The sequence below is a fragment of the Urocampus carinirostris genome, chromosome 16, assembly GCF_059441175.1.
Source record: "Urocampus carinirostris isolate Australia breed hairy pipefish chromosome 16, RoL_Ucar_1.0, whole genome shotgun sequence".
In the NCBI taxonomy this organism is placed as follows: domain Eukaryota; kingdom Metazoa; phylum Chordata; class Actinopteri; order Syngnathiformes; family Syngnathidae; genus Urocampus; species Urocampus carinirostris.
Genome location: NC_142364.1, coordinates 29,308,804 through 29,326,697, shown reverse-complemented (window position 1 = coordinate 29,326,697; position 17,894 = coordinate 29,308,804). Strand labels below are relative to the sequence as shown.

At 37.4% G+C, this 17,894-nt stretch overlaps 1 protein-coding gene and 1 non-coding gene across 10 annotated transcripts in view; one reads left to right on the top strand and one right to left on the bottom strand.

Annotated features, from left to right (window-relative positions):
• The window catches only part of tcf4 (transcription factor 4), a 277,142-nt gene that overhangs the window by 239,092 nt on the left and 20,156 nt on the right, over window positions 1-17,894 (bottom strand). The window lies entirely within an intron of this gene.
• On the top strand, window positions 1,817-1,898 carry trnas-gcu (transfer RNA serine (anticodon GCU)). Its single transcript has one exon. It is a non-coding gene; the product is annotated as a tRNA-Ser (tRNA).

Here is a 17,894-nt window from a genome sequence, read left to right as displayed (position 1 = left end):
GAATTGACAGCTTCCAGAGGAACCCGTGTAAAGGAATCATTTCAAAAGCGAAAAGAAAGGAGCAAGCAGCCTTGCCACATTTATTACCAGGACAGATGCTACCATCCTGGTAGATCTCTTCCAGGCGAAAAAATCAAAACAAAACAAAAAACGCAAAATTATTACATCACAACTACCAGATTACTAATGCATCAGTCTGATAGATACAACGGTGAGGTATTTTACATCTGATACACTGAAAACAATCCTGGTTGAGTCATTCACTGTCAATTTAACCCAAATTGTTTTCATACTTCAAAAAAAAAATAGAATAAAAATATATTTTATTCACAGGTCAGTGTTGTAAAGTCCTCCTTCTCTGAACTAACTGCTTTGAATTCCATTACATAGTAGTTATTTTAGTTATATCATACTGTAGGATGAATGTCTTCTTCATCAACAATACACCAACATAAATACTGTATGTAATTTACCAGACTGTATAACCATATCAGGGCATCAGCTTGAGTAGGAAAAAAAAACGGCATTGATACCGATACATGGTATTGGTACTCACCCATTCTTTTTTTTTATTCTTGTATTGAAAATTAGCTATAGCATACTGTAAGATGAATGTTGTGATCAACCATTTATACCATACCAAAAGTATGAGGAAGTATGCTTTATCACGTTTATAAGAAATGAAATGAAATGGTCTACATTTATATAGCTCTTTTCAAGTCAGTGACTTCCCAAAGCGCTTTACAATGTGCTCCACATTTCCCAATAGCGGCCTTGCAGCCACGTAAGGCACTAACCTGCTTATTGGGGGTATTAGGGGTTCAGTGTCTTACCCAAGGACACTTCGACATGTAACACGGACAAGCCGGAATTCGAACTGGGATCCATTGATTCCAAGACGAGCACACTACCTCCTGAGCTACCGACTGTAATTTCATCATTTGTTAAAAATATGTGCAGAATGATATAATGAAACACATGTACAATATAACATGTTAAACTACATAAACAAACACGTTTGAAAAAAAACTATGGTGTAAGATTATTTTGTATTTTGTAAGGGAAAATACGAGAGTTTGCAAGGGCATGAAGCCGTGGAGGTTGACAGGTATGGTGCTAACCTAAATAGACAAGTGTCTGAGGAATTGAGGTGACAGACTGCAGAATATAGTAAGATCTGCACTTATGAGTTCAAATCTTATCTGAATTCAATTGTCCTTGTTGTCATTATTAACAATGTAATTAATGAAAAATAGGGATTTTTATTTCTACAACGAATAAGTGCAATGAAAAGTAGTGCAGTTACATTTAGCAGCAACAAAAACTAAATACATCTTGTAATTCATACCACATTCTAATTTGAGCTATGTATAGGGCTGGAGGAGTTGGGTGAGAGGTTAAAGTGATAGACCGTTAAGCCATTGAGACTGCACTAATGAGTTCCAGTTCCCCTCTCGGTGGTATTTTAGCCACTATTGGGATATTAAGGACTACTTTTTTTTTCCATCAAAATCTTAAGCAAGCATCGGTACCAATACCACATAAGGATGTCTTTTTGTACAAAACAATTCCTTCCCCCCTGAAAATTTTCTTAAAGAAACAACTTTAAATTGCAAAGTAATATTTTTCATTAACATTGCATGCATTTACTAGCAGTGTATCATTCCTTTGTTTTCCAGATTTTTTTATTATTAAATAGCCATTAGCTGACACTGGCATTGATAAGGATATCTCGTTAGATACTTGCCCCTTGTATTGAGATCTGTAGATGTTGTCGTCGAGTGATTATTTATAATGATTTCCCACACATATGAAAGGTGAGGTGGCTGAGAGGTTAAGGCGATGGACTGCTAATCCATTGTGCTCTGCACTCATGGGTTCGAATCCCATCCTCATCGGAGTTAATGTTTAGTTTGTTTTGATTTTTGATAAAAGGTACCACTCATGTTATTACATTAAAACACTTTGAATACTTATAAAATTGTAATTTGAATAATAATATCCCTTTCTTGTCTATTGTGTCATTGCTTCTTGCTGGAGATGAATAACTTCTTGAGAAGTTTTTTTTAATTGCAGAATATTCTGGACAGCATTACAATGATTGCATGATTGTCAATGTGGCCTGAAAAAAGTGGATTATGCACATATATCAATAATGTGACGCTATATTGTAATCAAATTTTGTAAATTTTGTTTGGCAGTGTATATTGAAATTAAATTAAGGATTAATTCTGAACCTTTCAAAACTATCCACTTTACTTCAGGTGATATTTTGTCGCCATCACGTGGACGTTATTGGGAAAAAAATGTCTTAAAAGTTTTTACCTTTGTTTAGCATGTTGTTCCTTTTGTGGGTCCATTGTGTTTTGTTGACAATTGTCGACATTAAAAAAATATTTGCGCAGAGGGTAGTGAAGCTATTTAACGTTTGTGTTCAACTTAGACACACAGGCAGACACAAGCAGAAAGTAGGCCGAACCATGGTTTAGCCAATCTGAATGTAGAACACAATGCATGATGAAAATCAACAATATATCGAAACTGCGAAATGTAACGCACAATACAGCAAGGCATTACTGTGCAAGGCTAAAGCTGATGCACTTCTGAGAATATTCCAGTCTTCATTAGAAAAATACTTTTTATACCTGTTGTGTACTTCACTGAATACAGAAACAAACAGCAATACAAATTATAACGAGCTGTGCTAATGTAGAGCAGGGCCCTGTGAGTCTGTATCACAGTAGGTCCGGAGAACAGTCACCACTTGTTTTATTGCCTCATATTGAACACCTGCAACGACTGAGGGGGAGGAGAAGAAAAAAAAGGTCGAAGGCAGACAAAAGGCACACATCTGTGTGCACGAGAGACTGAGGTACTATGAGAATGAATGCCTGTGTGTGTGGAGGTCTCAGGTTACATTCTTGTGGACAGGCTGCCAAATGAGACCGTCTGTGCACATGTTGCTCGCAGCCTCTGACATATACGTTTATAAGCTATAGTAACTATGCCTGAAAATAATCTACAACAGTACTGTTTCCATTCTCTTTCGGATTATTTACATAATCTGCGTTGCATACTAACTTTTAACGTTTTGTATCGAATCCTAAAAACCCCAAATTGGCCAAAAATTTAAAAGTGCTCCTTATGACCCAGTCTTATTTACTGCAGAATACGGCCGATGTGATTGGAAATGCATAATGGGTGTGCATTACCATAAATGGTTATGCGGTAAATTAGAGTAAATAAAAGCAATGATTGAGCAATGATTGAAAAAAATGATTACCATTGCTACCCGAAAACTTTTTATGGGTGGTTAGCATGCAGCTCCACTGTGCGGAGGTTTACGGTTCATTACCAGCTACCACTTCTTCTCCATGCGGAGTTTGCATGTTTTCCCCTTGCCTGCCTGGGTTTCCTCTGGTTTCCTCCCACATTCCAAAAACATGCATGTCAGGTAAATTGGACAGCACAAATTGTCCCTAAGTGTGAATGAGCAAAAGTTGTCTGTCTCTGTGTGCACTAAGACTGGCTGGCAACCAGTTCAAGGTGTCCACTGCCCAATGCTCAGAGATTACCCATGACTCTAGTGAAGAGAAGAAGCAAAGAAAATGAAAAAAATGGATGAATGGATGAATAGACCAGGAATTGAAAACAAGTTGGGTCAAAAACTCCACCGCTAGACCACCAGTGGCACAAATTACATACTACAAGGCGTTAGAGCTTATCTCATTATCACACTATTTTTATATTTACAGTGCCTGGAAACTTTGCACATTACCTTCTGATGATGAACAGACTCTCCTTTTCTTCACCAATGAATGTTAACGAATGGAGAAAAAAGAAAGTATTTTAACAAAATAATATACATGCCCTTTTACATACGCATGCACATTAGACCGAGAGGTGATTGACGCATGGGTGAAGAAGTGGAGAGGCTGTTTATGGCTAACCTGCATTGGCTCCCAGTTAGCCAAAGATGTGACTTCAAAGTTCTCTTAGTATTGTACAAAATCATACATGGACTTGCTCCCTCTTATCTTTCAGATCTGATCTGCCACTATGTCCCGGTCTGAAGCCTACGATCTGAGAGTGCTGGTCTTCTGATGATCCCGAGAGCAAAGAAGTCTTCTGCTGGTTCGAGAGCGTTCTCCATCCGGGCACCGGTGCTGTGGAATGCTCTTCCCCCTGAGATTCGATCTGCAACCTCAGTGGAAATGTTTAAATCTAAACTTAAAACTCACTTCTACTCCATTGCATACGAATAACCTACTCCTCTTGTCGGTTGAAAATAGTTTGTGTAATATAGTGTAACAATCTGTGAAGCCCTTTGAGACTCTTCGTGATTTAGGGCTATACAAATAAAAATGACTTGACTTGACTTGACTATTCAAATCGGTGTTGCTGGAACCATAAATATAGCGTGAAAATGGGATATGCTCTAATGCTATTATATGTCATCTGTTACACTGGTGGTCTAGTGGTAATGTCTCTGCAATGCTACTACTCCAGTTCACTTTTTATTCTATACAATGTTTTGCCACTGTGGTCAGCGCCACATATCAATGTATTGCACACACACAGTCTCTCTCAATGTAGTCTGAATATTATGTGGCCTTAATGTCCGGTGCGCCCTATGTATGAAAAATATATGACAAAGACAATTTTGGGGGGTTCGCTTTATAATCCTGTGTGCCTTATAGTCCAGAATATCTGGTCGCACCAGTGCTCTTATTTCCAGAAAACTCCCTATGCAAGTTTTAATGTCATATTTTTTGGCCTGACTCTGTTTTGAGGGTGCAGTCATAATTGATTGAAAAAAGACCTCGCTACTCAACATGTATTTGTCATGTTTTCGTCAAAACAAAATGCTATTTAAATGAGGAGGCAACCCAGTTGCCTGAGCTTTTCAGTGATGATCAACGATTGGTGCACCCAGCGCTCAACCAATAGGTGAAAAGCTCAACCAGTTTGCCACGCCCCCCTTATTTGAATATTATTTTGTTTTGACAAAATACACGACTAAACACATGACAAATTAAATGACAAAATACATGATATAATACATGATAAAATTCACCACAAAATAAAGGACAAAATACACTCCAAAATAAATAACAAGATGAATACGAAAACAAATGTACAGACATATGAATAAATTGCATCTTTATATGTCATATATTGTGGTATTCCTTTATATGTACCTTTATTTCTATATATGTCAGGTTGAGTCTTTCATAATAATGGTGCTTCTTGTTGAGCCCTGAATTAGAGAACACAGCAGTCTGAAGCGCTAAATCCTTACTACTTACTTTTGAACTGGTCAACAAAAACTAAACTAAAATATGTTGGTCAATGCTAAATTTTAACCTGATGAAAACTAGACAACAAAAAGTAACAATGTACATTTCACTTCATTTCACATTTTCATCGACTGCATTTTGATAGATCCTGGACTCAAATCATTGTAATTTTACTCAAAAAAACGAATTTGTTCTACTCCTATCGAATCCCACTCTTCAAATTTGTCTCGGTATAAAATATCCAATTCTAGATTCCTTCACTGAAATTGTTGTATAAAGTCTTTTAATAATGTCTACATGGACTAGAATAAAGATTAAAATGCCTGACCTATAGTCGACTAAAATTTGACGAAAGAAAACCAGGACGACTGAATGTGATGAAAACTAATACGACTAAAATGGAACGAGAAATGAAAGTAAATATAGCAGATACACTTTGAACTAAGTTTTATTGTATTCCTTTATGAACTTTTATTACTATTCACAAAGAAAAACGCAACATAAACCTTCGTAAAGTTCTAACATCCAAGCTTCAACATAAAAACAAAACCCACCCCTTCCGCCAATATCCTGACAAGTATGCTTGCTCAAACATGCCCTGAAGAACAAAGGAGATGACAGGGCACAGAAATATTGTGTCAGGAAAAAAAACTAGCATGAGATGACAAGCCAAAACCATAGGGAGAACTGCCAAACAGGGTACAAAGCAAACGCTTTGTTGTAAAAGGGAAAAATACAACTATAATTATTTTTGCACAAAATCTCATTCTCATTCACTTACTATGATTCAGTTTTTCCCATTATTGCCAAAATATACTGCAAAACTCACCACAGCAAATCATTGGATGTTCTCTGCCCAGTCTGGAGGACAATGCCAAATTGTGATACAGCAGCAGATCCAACATCAGTAAAAAGGACTCCTCTCACCCTGGTAACCACCTGTTTGACCCTCAGGTAAGCGATAGAGGTCTCTTACAACAAATACTACCAGACTAGATAGATACATAAATACATAAATACATAAACACATAAATACATCCATATATAAATACTTAGATACATAGATTAATACAATATATTACACTATAAGCAAAAGTTTATGTTTTGATTTAACACAAATATAAATTATATTTTACCATGTAAAACAAAAAAAAATTATGTTGGGACGTTAACATTCTTGGGTTTTAAAAATCAAAAATAGAACTAAAATAGCTGTAATCTTATTTGCCAATCGATTGATTGTTTTTTATATCATTTTCATATGTGTTGGAGGAAGTAACCATGCAAAAAAATGCACAACAGCGGCTCTTTAGGACTGAGGTTTTTTATACAAATGCTAAAGACCGAATGGAATCCACTGGTATTGGTTAAAAACTCATTAAAGAAGCAGTTTATTGAGCAAACGGAGTGGAGCGTCAGTTTTCTAAAAAAAACAGCTATGCCCTTCAGTGAATATACATGGTTGCTACAATCAGACGTACAAGAAAATGATTTAATGAAGCAACTCTAAATCACCGGTGACTATTAAATCACACATTTCATTGTAGAACTCTAACCCAATAAGGAGCTGAAGGAACTGACCCTGTAGGCAGTTTTGTGCCAAAAGTTGCTCCCAAGAATAAAGGTACTCGTGATCCGGAAAGCTGCTGGAGTAATTGCACTATATCACATATGTCAAACTCAAATGTGGTCCAAATGTGGCCTGCCACATCATTTTATGTGGCCCGCGAGAGCTTAAAATGTCTGAGTATAAAAACGGGTTAAAATAGTGCTTTGACCAAAAACGACATTTCGTACAATGATATATTTTGATTATGAAATCTGCAAAGTGACAACTCTGTTAAGGTCTGTTGCACACTAGAGGGCACCAAACGTGTTTGGAACTAGGCACAGGTGTGTCCAATAAACAAATACCTGTCCCCAATTATCCTGACACTTTAAAAAGACATTTTGGACAGCACAAATTGTTGGGTCGTTTTAATTTCCACTGTCATAGCTACATCAGCTTTCTTGTTCGGGCATTTTGTTAGTTGTGTTTTGTTGTTACTTTGTTCACTGTATTTCTATTTCCGGTTTGGTCTTTGTTTTTGGTTTGGATATAGTCAGGTTTCATTTTGTATGGACACGTTATCTGTTCTGTGACCCCTTGTTTATTTGTTACTTTGTTCCTTGTCTGTTATTAAACACATCTCTATTTTGAGCACCCCTGCCTCAGTTTCTACTTCCCCCCCAAAACTTAACGGACTCAGTGTTACTGCACGTCAGTATATTCATATCAATGAATGGAATTCAGAAACAAATTATCTTTAAAAAATAAAAATTTTCTTGTTGTTTAACTCAAGCAAATTTTCTGAAAATAACTGAAAAACACTTAATTCATTCCCAGCCTCCCAAAAACCCTAAATAACCATGTAACACATCTTCCTGATCATAAAAACACTTTCAAATAGTAGTCAAACATGATAATACAGTAATAAGATGGTAATACAATGGCTTTAAAGCCGCAGTCTTTAGTGGTAACTCCCGTACATTCTTGTTTGTTGGATTCTCTCTAACCTGTTGGAAAAAAAAATGTTGCTCGAAAGACCTCTCTCGAATATCTCCTAGCTCGAGTTGTTCGTATGTATAGGTATAATTGTATTTAATTTATAACATACATGTGCAGTGACATGTTTTCAATGCAACAGTAATATTTATTACTTGAATATTTAATAAATATGGAGTTGATTTATTATAAAGAGTAATTACATTCATTTTGCATTGAATTTCCATTTGCATTTTCCAATCACATTTAGTTAGAGGTTTGAACACAGCCATTTACGCTGAAGTTTGACACCCCTGCATCATATCAACAATGTTTATGGCCACACAAGAAACACTTTTTGAAATTTGTTGAATTTGATCTCATGACCTACCACTGTTCGCTCATCTTATGTGTCCCACCTTGCTCTTCCATGTGAGACAAGTGAAGTATATTGTAATGTTCCAGCAACAGACGTGATTGATTTATTGTAATGTGCAAAAGCTCAATGTCACATCGTAACATTGCTATCGATTAAATGTCAAACTGTCGCATGCAGGCAAAGTTCTTTTCAAGGTTTTAAAACAAAAGGGTGTTTTCCAAATGTTTTGTTTAGTTTGGCTGAACTGATCTGAAGTTCATGCAACCCTTGGTGTCGTTTATTTGGGCAGGTGGGAAAACAGCATTTTAACTTGGCTGCATATCTCAAAGTGGTCTTGAAGTCCACACATTGTTTGTTGTGTAACATGATTTGGATCTAATCTGGATCCGACCAGATACACAAAAGTTAAGATGATAGTCAGCAAATCTGATCGGGAGATACTGACTTTAATTTGTTTCTGGGTTCGAAAAAACGTAATTTGATTAGTTCTCAGTATATCAATCGCAACGGCCCTATACATTACACAACATATATATATATATATATATATATATATATATATATATATATATATATATATATATATATATATATATATAAATAATATGTTTTTTGACTGATTAATCATTGAACAAATACGGTAATATACTTCAGTAAAACTTTGAGGGGTTTTGTTTTTTGGATCAAAAAAATATCAATATAAATGACTGACGGCAGCACGGCGGGGCAGTGGTTAGCGCGTGTGCGGCACAGTTCTAAGGAACCTGATGTGTGGGTTCAAATCCAGCTACCGGACTTACTGTGTGTGCATTTCAGGTGGATTGGCCGGTCCAAATTGTCCCTAGGTGTGAATGAGCGAGCGTGTTGTCTGTCCCTGTGTGCCCTGCGATTGGCTGGCAACCAGTTCAGGGTGTCCCCTGCCCACTGCCCGATGATTGCTGGGATGGGCTCCAGTAACCCCGCGACCCTACTGAGGATAAGCGGTGAAGCTAATGAGATGAGATGAGATAAATGAATAACTACGGTAAGTATTACAATTCAGGATCTAGTGTCTCTTGTCGGTTGGAGGTATTTCTGTGCTCCTAATTAAACTGACCTTGTAATCCAGAAAAATCCAGACTATCAGAGCAAGGGGTGGCTAAGAAGTGAATAATTTCATTATTGCCACCAGAGGAACCCACCATCCAGAAATTCAAATTGAACAATTTGAACAAAACAGTATAACTTTATAGTGTCCATGCAAAGGAAGGGAAAGCGGGACAAATATTTATAGTGAGAATTTTTTGCTATTCAGGGCCCTACGAGAATGGAATGTAGCAGGAAGACAAACGTGTCTCTGTCAGTGTCGCACAAACGCCTACATGTGTGCACTGATACAGAAGTGATCGCAGATGTTCAGAAGTTATAAAGAAGCAAACCTTGGGTCTTGTCATGACGTTATGAGCTTGTCACTAACGCACACATCATTGTAAAAAAATTCCATCGACCTAATGCATTTTTGTAGCTCCTTACAGTAACCATAACTATCAGAACTATTTGGCTAAGCCCAAATCTCACTCAAACCCAGGGGTGTGGAATGTGTGGCCCATGTACCAGGTTCGGCAGTTTTAATAAATACATATGGCGCGGAGATACAATAATGGTAATGCTAAATATATTCTGTATCCTTCCAATTTTGGTATATGCGAAGCCAAAGCAATGTAGTAAATGTTCGGTCTGGTCCAGAATTCGAAGGGCAGAGTCCTTACTACATTTTCAGTCACGGTGTTACACCAACAGATTCTGTTTTGGCTATATGTCTCTATTGAATCATGTATGTAGAAACTCACAATCTTCACTTTTGAGACACTTGTGACGAAAACCCAAAGAACAGACTGTAAACAATGAAAATGGTCAAGCACTCTGAGCAATTTCATTAGGTGTGCAGGGTGCGTGGATCTCTTTATACTTAGCACAATTCCCTCTTTTTTCTATAACGGAATTGGGAACGAATAATGTCTGGTATGCCGGGAGCACAGACCAGAAAAACATACAGAGAGTAATTAACACAGCTCAAAAGATCATCAACAGAGAGCACTCTGCCCAGTCTATAAGACATTACCGGCTTGTGATACTGTAGCATTAAAACTATATCAGACAAAACCCACCATGGCCACCACCTCTCTGACCAGTTACCATCTGGTAGGTGCTACAAGTCCCTCAAAACTAAAACAAACAGGCTTAGAGACAGATTCTTCCACAGGGCCATCACAACCCTAGAGGAACGCGCAAAACTGTGAAAGCATAACTTGCAACAATTTTGGATTTAATTTTCTTCTTGTTGTTCCCAAAATGAACTGTGGGGAAAAAAACATATACAGTATATATCTTGTCAATTATATTAGGTTTTTTTAAATTGCTGCTGCTAAATGTTATTGCACTTTTTCATCACTATTGTTACGATTCACTATTGTTCTTCATGGCATTATTATTATCATAATTTGGGGCCTGTTTTCTATGTTGTATTTTTTTTGCCTATTCATTCTGATAGTGACCTGTTTTTCCGTCCCTGACACTGCCATTGCCCGCTACAGAAGATCCACTTCCGTATTCGGATCACAACCCGATTGCGAGAGCGACGCGCTTCCTGCGTCCAGCGAGCACCGGATCGTGGGCGCAGCCCCTCCTCTTTCTATCAGTAAAACTTGTGGTTAACGTTACGCAATTGACTCCGGATTCCGTTCTGGTCGTGACAGATACACGAAAGAGTTGTGTACCTTGTTGTGCTTTTTTGCGTTTATTAATATTTTTCAGGGCGACTTTCTTTTTTTCCCCATCCTCTAATCCTCTGGTATTGTGAGAAGAAATAGTTTAAAAGTGAGATCAAATCTAATACCTTTTCATTCATATCGCCGGTGATCTAGTGGTTAGGATTTGGCATGCTCACTGCATCCACTTTTGAAATTGGGGTCAGCGATATTTTTTAAATGATCAGTAAAATACTACCGTAAGACCTGTACAAGGCGCACCCAAAACTTTTTATACAAGGATAATTAAGTTAATCTTAACCCTAAAAATTGGGTATACACCACCTGGTCCTCAACGACCTAAGAGGGTAACAGATACTTGCGCGCATAAAAACTTGTTTTTTGTTTCTCTCTGTCAGCAGAAATAAAATACACAGAACACACAAGCATAAAACGTAAACACATATACCATGTTTTCCCCCTGTTTAATGCTTCTTTTCTCACACACACTTGCACAATACACACTGTCTGGCCCATCACAGGACCAGATGGCACTAGGGGTGTACCAGACAATTTACAATCTTTGTGAGTGTGCATGTATGTCAGTAATTGTGTGAGTGTGTGTGTGAGAGCAATTTTCAAAGCAACCCCCTTCACTCTTTTTGCAACACACACACGTATACAGGGAATTGGCAGTGCCACTCTAGTACCAACCCTGCCAAAGCACGAGACTGAAACAAAAGCTGGGACGAACCATTCTGCAGCTCTTCTGCTCCGTCCCACCTCTCACTAAAAACCAGATGGTTTCATCTGCTAGTCTCCGTTGTGTGAAGTAGGGCTGCAACTAACGACTACTTTAATAGTCGATGTGCCACCGACTATTAAAACGATTAGTTGATTAGTCAGGTATTTTTTTTTTCTTAACTTTAATAAATTTGATAATGTGGAAAATTATAATAAACACAGGAAAAGGAGGTAACTTTATTTAAAATACTGCTGATTCATAGAGAAATTAAATAAAAGTGCATTTAAAACAAATTAGACGTAAATACATAAATCAACCTCTGTCCATTTTAAGGGACAGGCAAATCTCATCTATATAATCCCAACGGCAACGCTGGGCGATCCTCTTAGTAAATAATGAGTTCAAATCAAATACACATTTTTCCATGTAACACTGATGCTGGTAATACGGGAAGAGAACATACCCATTTTTGATAACTCGTTGTACAATTCAGACAGATACATTGAGGACTTTTTGTGGATGAAAAGTTGAAATATTGTAACTTTGCTGTAAATATTGATAAATATACTGCCAAACCTTCTGTTTTGCTCCCGTTCTATATTATATGAATAATTTTAGCAAAAACTTTTCTCTTAGGGAGCGTTATGTTTAAGACATCACCAAGTTTTTTTTGTACTTACAGCGCATACGTTGTGGAAAAGCATCCCCACTTCCTCTGGTGTGTCTTGGGAAAGTACAACCTGGTGGCACCCATCCCTCTCCAGGCTGTTTTTTCAGGTAGGGGCTTATTCCCCCCTAGATACATATGGTCCGATTTTTTTAAATTTCATAGAGGATTATCTACTTTTTGAAAGATGTGTTATATTCATTGCAAAGGTTTTAAGAGGGTCTGACTGATTGTTTGGGAGGTTGGTTTTACAAATGACACTATTTTCCTCTGAGCTTTGGAAAGAAGTGACATTTTTTTTAAATTATTTTGTCTTATCAGTCATTTCAAACAAAACACTCCAAAATTTAGGAGATGCCTGCTACATAATATTAAATATTTTAGACAAAGTACTGTACTCCTGGACTACAAGCCACTACTTTTTTTAAACACTGCAGCTTTAAATACGGTGCTTCTTATTCTTTGACACAGAGGAGAATTGTGAGCTTTAAATGCAAAACACTGTGGTGAGGTCTGGAAATATTTATGACGCCCTTCTCAAGAAGATATTAGCCGATGTCTTTATAATGCATAACCGCAGCAAAACGGGAGGCTTGACCGTACTTTATCCAAAAAGTACAACTTAGTCCCGATATTCTAACTTTTTCATCCAACAATTAAGTCCTGAATTTATGCGTTCTAATCGAAGAGCAGTGGGAGTTATCTAACAAAAACATTACACTTCTCTTTCCATATCATCTGCGTCAATGTCAGGTAGCTTATGTTTCCTTTAATTCTCGAGAAACAATAGCATGCAAATGGAATTTGGTCCAACCACCAATGCCAACACAAAAAGACATATCTGTGTTACAATATGGCACTATTCTCCACAAAATGGTTCCTGTCGTCTAGAAGAGTGTTTCTCAATCCATTTTTAGTGGGTCACGGGTCTTGGCAAGTAAAATATTTGAAGGTCAATTCTCATTCAATAGCGGTAATGCCCTACAATTGCAAGTTGAAACCACCATTTCATTCATCAGAAAGATGGTTTAGCATGGCCAAAGGCAAAAACAGAAGAGAATATATTTATATATTTGATTTCATGCCGTGCTAGCGGTTTATTGTTAGTGTTGCATGAAAATGGTGAAAGTGTGACAATGACTGTTTCAAATACAGTCCAAACGGCAATCCAAACCCTAAAATAGATTCAAAAAGAACAGTTTAACCAAGTGCATCAAAAAAATGCACGTACTTGCACGCGCCACACAAGCAGCTTGACAGAGGTTGCAATGATGATTTAAGCCAGGAGATTGTGTCAGCAAGAAGAAAGTTTTCATATTCTGGGCAGCACCTTTAATCAAGTCTCCTTTGTAGTCCGTAATTTATGATACAAATATTTTTATGGAAAATGAAGGTATGGGAAATATAACATCTGGACACCGCAAAAATAGAGATGATTACATCCATCCTAACAGTGGACCGCATTTCATTTTTCCACCTTTTTTCATTTACGTCAGTGTAAGTCATGTTTTTTTTCCTCCTACATCTTTCCAGCTAAAAAAACTTTGAACACCACGCACTAAAACTTGAGGAATGTTCGCACCTGCATTGGTTTCATTCAGTTTCGTCCAACTATATTGTATAATCTCTAACCCCGCCAACACCTCTTTGACCTGTTACCCTCTGGTAGGGGCTACAGGTACTTTAAAGGGACACTGTGTAATATTTGAACAGATGTCACTGTATTGTAGTGAAACCAAAAACGAGTGCTACAACCACAAATAAGAATACAATCTACAGAGACTCAAACTGACCAAAACCCACCATTTTATTTCTCATTTATTTTGCCCAGCTTTTTTGGGCGTTTGTTTTGGGTGCCCGTAGCAGAAAGATGACGGACAATTATGTGAGTTACCTGTAGTGAGGCTCATGTTTGTCACGGTCGCCGTGGCGACCAGTCTGCCGCGCCCCCGAACTCAAGCTGTAGCAGATCAGCTGATTGCTGGTCTGCTACTTAAGGCTGGGTTGTGGGTTTGGCGGGAGCTGGCTCATTACACATTCCCCGGTCTGTTATGCCTTGTCCTGTTTTAGTTTTAAACATTGTCCATTCTGTTATGCCTTGTCCTGTTTAGTTGAGTTGGAAGAATCAACTGTTTGTTTTGTCATGTCCCAGAGTTTTGGACAACTTTTATTTTGGTGAATAAAACTTATGGATCCGTCACGCAATTGAGTTCTCCCTTCCTGCCTCCGTTCCGGTCCGATCACTCCTTCTACTCCACCACGCCTCGTGACAATGTTATGTAAAATAAATGCTCAATTATCGACTTAAATGTATTTAAAACAATACATGTTTATAGAATAGTTGCTTGTTTTTAACATCAGTGTTGTTGTTTAATAATGAATTCTTTCTTCCACTGGGAGGCTCTAAAAAATACACTCTGTCCCTCTAAAAAAACTGAGACAATTTCTTCTCCTGGGCCATCACCACCCCAAACAAGCGCAAAATATCGGGAACAATATATACATCTTGACTATGTTTAGAAAATGGGTATTGATGTTTTTTTCTCAACTTATTTTGGAACTATGTTGCTGCTAAATAACATAGCATTTTTAATTGCACCATGGTTTTAATAATTATTGCATAAGAATGTTCAAGACACATTTCATAAGACTTAACTGTAAACAATCAACATCATTCGAGGTCAGTTAATCAATTATTATAACTATACTGAGTTTCTCCGGATGTTGTATGGATAAAATTAATCGAGATGGCAACAATTAAAGTTTCCCTTGAGAGTGTTTAAAGGCTCCTATGTGAGAGCGTTACCAACGATCGTGATTTGTTTGCGAAATCACGCTCTGAAGTTTTTTTATTTTAATTATTATTTTGGCACATTTTCCATACTGGCAAACAATCATCTCCAAGGTCAGCTGTTCTTTGGAGGAAGCGCAGAATAATAAGAGCAGGAAGCAAGAGTTGATGTTGATGGCTAGAAGGAATGTGAAGTAAAAAAGAATAAAAACAAAAACATCACAAGTTCACAGGATGTTTTGAGGAGAAAACACTGTAAAGAATTAGTTTTCTAAATTTAGAAAGAACAAAATATCCCTACAGGGACTTGCAGCATTAGATGGACAGGTGTTATTCAGAAGATTATGCAGGCAAAAAAACCTAAGAGGAATTTCAATGTAAATGTGAAGATTATGTGAGTATTTTTCAGGTGAAATCCATACATATTTCTTCAGTTTATGTCAGTCATAATAGGGCATCATTTGCCTCCATTTCAAATAAAAAAACTGCTTCAGAAAAAGAATGTGACTTGACTTGACAACATCCAGGTAGCCTGGATTGACCTGGTACAAAAGAGTAATCATGCTTAGCAATGCATAAGCAAAGTGTTATAGCTATTTAATGACACTCCTGTGAGAGTCAACCTTAAAATCTCTGACAATAGTTCAACTACAGTACTTTGTCATTCTAAAGATTATTTTTGAGCGTGAGTAAATGCAGAGTAGGGCATACAATTCACATGCCACATGGCAGAGTCAGCACAGTATTATGTTACATACTAACTGTAATGATAATATGTGGTAAACGCCGTTTGAGTTGAATAGAAGAATACTTTCACAATTAGGTATCTGTTCGAAAGAGACTTATAATATATATAATATATTCCCAATGGGCCTATCTGCTTTTATCTTATTTATTTTTTTTAAGTTGGGAAGCGCAAAACATTCGGTAGAAGGGAAGGGTGGAACAGGGTTGATGGAAGTTACTGATTTGGATATTCTGTCAGTGTAGCATGAAAATGGTTCAATTAAGAAAAGGCCTTTCTAATATAGTCCAAATGCCAACCAAAACTCCTCAAAACTGATGAAAAAAAACTGTATTTGAGCTTGTTTAAGAAATGCACTTACATGATGAATGAGCTGAATTTATGAATTCGAGCCAGGAGAAAATTGATAGAGAGTAACAACGTTTCAAATTTGGAAATGCAATATTTGCTGATGCCATTTTCAGACGAGACTCATCAATGCAGCCTCTGTCAAGCTCCTTTTGTGGTGTGGGCAAGTACGTACATTTCTTAGACGCACTCCAATAAACTCTTATTTTTTATTTTTTTAAGGGTATGGTTTGGCATTTGGGCAGTATTTGAAACAGGCCTTTTTATTTATGTTTTTGATCATGTTGCACTTACAAAACACTGCGGTGATAAGAATGAGGCCATTTAACCTTCGGTAGTATCAGTCATTACTCACTCCCTGAAGTTCCCTTGAATCGTCAGTGAACAATGACAAGTGAATGCAACCACCAATGGCAAAAATACAAATTCAGGTAAGTGTTGCAATACCTTATAAGCTCATCGTAATAATAGAATAGAGAATATCATGTGAAAATTCAACTATTTTAAAAAAGAAAATCCAAATATTGTTAGAAACTATTTTGACACAAAATAAATCACTAAATAACTACAACCACCTGCCTCCACCGACTGCACGACACTGTGACTGGTAACAATTTGTAAGTTGAGGTCACCTTAGGAGCTATTTGACACTGAATATTTGCTAGTTTGAAATCACAAGCATGTAACATGTATGGAGTGTGCCTGACAGCACACACCAACCTCACACTGCTTTCTTTTCCCTGAAGTGAAGAAATGAAAAGTGAAGGAAGAAAATACAAAGCAAATGTTTACGCTAAAATCATAGAGACAGCTATGCACTCCATTTCTTTGCCTGTCTTGCAACTCGACTCACTCGCTGAGTTAATGACAGGCTTGCATATGAATCCGACACATCACCTGTTGCAGGTGCCCAACAGATGCCAGAAAAATAGGCACTTGTGACTCCGGAAAACAAGACGATGAAGACCAGCAATTGAACACTGACAATTTGTCAGAAAGGAGAAGTTTGGTCGTATTATTATAACACAAATCAGAAGGGGACACAATAGTCTGACGCTAAGGCGTGACATTTATGGGATGAGACACACAATAATGACAAGTGAGTCCATCTAACTAAGTTGAAATTCCATGATACCAAGCTCAACTAGTGTTATATTTAGGGCAGGGGTCTCAAACGTAATTCACTTTCGGCACACCAGAAATTGACTCACATTTTTATATACAACCCTCAATCCGCGATCAACATTCGCTGAAGGGTGGAAACATTTCTCTTTACTTACAACGTACAACTGGTACAAGAAGGAATACAGGACATGTCACTGAAAGGATTCGATGAAAGATTATTTTCTTAATTTTAATTTGGGGCAGTAATGTACATAAGTTATGGTACCAACCTCACTTAAACTTGAAGAAGAATATTCTCCCTATATACTGGAATCCAAGCTAAATTACATGTATGAAATAAAATTCTTAAATCAGGTCGCCAGTTTATATGTGCATATTTGTTAGCGTGTCACCTGTAGTGAATGGTAGTTAGGGCATGATAAGGGAGGCCTAACTTGTACAGGTTCAACAAACCAACCGGAAATCAATGGAGCAATGGTCCATGCCTGGGGACAAAATGTCTTTGACAGTACCCTGAAATGGAGAAGAAGTAGATTTTGTGGTT